General features: G+C 67.2%; 1 non-coding gene across 1 annotated transcript; it reads right to left on the bottom strand.

Annotated features, from left to right (window-relative positions):
- Window positions 1-1,396: 1,396 nt before the first annotated feature.
- Window positions 1,397-1,550, bottom strand: LOC140473496 (5.8S ribosomal RNA). Its single transcript, XR_011958369.1, has one exon. It is a non-coding gene; the product is annotated as a 5.8S ribosomal RNA (ribosomal RNA).
- Between the last annotated feature and the right edge of the window lie 950 nt (window positions 1,551-2,500).

Genomic DNA, 2,500 nt, shown 5'->3' on the forward strand with positions numbered 1-2,500 from the left:
CCGCGACGGTCAGAGAGCCAGCCACCCGCACGTCGCTCACCACCCTTGGCCAGCGATGGTGTCGACGAGTGGCCGCCCCTGCCGCCTCCAGCGCCGCCGCGTCCACGCGCGGGGACGTGCTCGGCGCAATTCCACGGGACCGGAGACCCTCCCCCGTCCACGGCGGGAGGCGAAACTCGGAAGTGCCGGCTGCTTACTCGAGCGGAAGGGTCAGCCTGATTCCTGCCTTGCCGGAGGCCCGGTCGCGGGGGTGACGACCCGCCGCCCGGGACGTGCGAGGCACCAGCAGACAGAGACTGCCCGACGGTCAGAGAGAGGGAGAGAGGAGTGCCGAGGCTCAAGTGGCGACCGGTCGCGCAGGCACGCCACGCACATCGATCGCCAGCCGCGGAACGGCACGGCCTTCAGTGGGGCCGGCGGGCGACGCCGCTCCTGAACCCAGCGGCCCCGAGCCGGACGAGTTGAGGAAGGCACGCCGACGGTGACAGGGTACGGAAGACACAGCGGTGGCCTTCTGGCGACTTGGCCCCCGACAGCCCGACGTTCCGCCGTCCTCCCGATGGCCAGGAGGACCGTGCGGGGGTCGGCCGACGGCGTGGTAGGTGTGCCTGCACGGTGACGGAGCACACACCACGCCCGCCAACCCCTCCGTACCTCCCGAGACCGGTGGCAGGACGGAGCGGAAAACGTGCGGACTGAACGGGAGAGCCAAGAGCCAGCGATCCACGCGCGTGCGACCGTCCAAGTCACAGCGTTCGACGAAAACCTCCTCCCTCGGCCAGGCACTCGGCGCCAGCAGGGGAGACAGGATCAGACGCCCCGCCGGCCACTTAAGGCCGAGGACGAACCACGAGACGGGCGGCTGCAGCAGCGGGCGGCCTGCAGCTCCCAGCACTCTCAATCGATCAACCATCGAGTCGGGTCAGCGTGTCAAACCGGCGAGCTCCACGGTCAGGCCGGCGGCGCACCAGCACCGGACCTCCGCGGCTCCCTTCACTCTTTCCACTGCCAGCCAACCGAGAGACGGACCCAATGCGGACGTGCAGAGCTTAGGCAGACCCCCCACTGGAGGCTCAACACTTCGTGGCAGCTCCGTGTCCCAGAGACCAGGAGGGTTGGCACACACACACAGTGTGAACCACCGACAGCCATTCTGGGACCGGTGACAGCCGTGCTGGCCCCACTGCCACGACACAGACGGACGCCAGGCCGCGCTCCCCGGCGGGGGGATGGCGTCGAGCCTGACGAACGGAATGTGCAGGGTGGGGGGGAAAGGCCAAGCGCTCCGACGCCGGAGGGCTCCGGAGTCTGAACTTAGGGGGACAAAGAGGACGGGTCCTCTGCGACACCCCAGCCGCGCTCTCGCCAGCCAAGGCGAGTGCGATTGATTGCCAAACGACCCTCAGACAGGCGTGGCCCCGGGAAGAACCCGGGGCCGCAAAGTGCGTTCAAAGTGTCGATGATCAATGTGTCCTGCAATTCACATTAATTCTCGCAGCTAGCTGCGTTCGTCATCGACGCACGAGCCGAGTGATCCACCGTCAAGAGTTGTCTGAGTTTGTTTTAGGTCTCTCCCTCGCCAGAGGAAAGCGACCCGGACCGCACATACGCTCCCCACCTTGAGCTACAGCCACCTGCACGCCGGCGTGCGGGCGGAGCAGGGTGGCGTGAAGCGATGGGGAGCACCATCCTGGTGCGGCCCGCAGAAACATACGTCTATTGGGGGGAGGAGGACAGGGCGCCCAAGAGGCGATGCGTGCCCCAACGCACCGCAGCGACGGAGGCAGGATCACCGCCACCATGTCGCCCGCCTAGTATCACGAGGCGTGCAGCAGCTTTGCCCTAGGAAAAGCAGAGGCGGGAACGGGCACCGGCCATCGGTTCGGCAGCGTCACTGACGCGTGCACGTGGCGGCGTGTCGGCGAGCGGACTTCCTGCGAGGAGGCGGGGGCGGCACTCGCCCGAGCAGACGCCCGCCCGGCCCAGCCACCGCCGAGGTGGACTGGGAGTCGCGGCAACGGCTCGTCATACTCGTTCCCACACTCACAGCGCAGCTTGCCCGCAAGCCACCGACCACCGATCGACGCCAGGCGCCCCGACCGAGAGCGGGATCGCTCGTTCGCCCTGCTGGCAGTTCGCTGGGGATCACTACTGCACGGAGCTCGGAGACCGACGGGCGGCAACTCGAGAGTCTTTAAACCACCACCCCCATCCCGCAAGTGCAAAGAGGCTGTATACGCACAGACGGGTGAGGGGAATAGGTACCCCGTCGGGTTTGAAGGGAGCGTGACTAGATAGCAACGATGTAAACCCAGCCGATTTGGGAGCGAAAGACCGGCGCCTGCATCACCGGCTTCGTTTCCCGTGGCTGGAGAGTACACCGAAACCCTCCGTCTGTCGCGAGCTCCCGACGACGCGGTGCCGCCAAGCAGCAGGGCCGGACCTGGTGTGGCTCCCCTCGTCGATCACAGACCGGTCGGCACTACTGACGAGACGGTGG

Source organism: Chiloscyllium punctatum, unplaced genomic scaffold (assembly GCF_047496795.1).
Source record: "Chiloscyllium punctatum isolate Juve2018m unplaced genomic scaffold, sChiPun1.3 scaffold_625, whole genome shotgun sequence".
Taxonomy (NCBI): domain Eukaryota; kingdom Metazoa; phylum Chordata; class Chondrichthyes; order Orectolobiformes; family Hemiscylliidae; genus Chiloscyllium; species Chiloscyllium punctatum.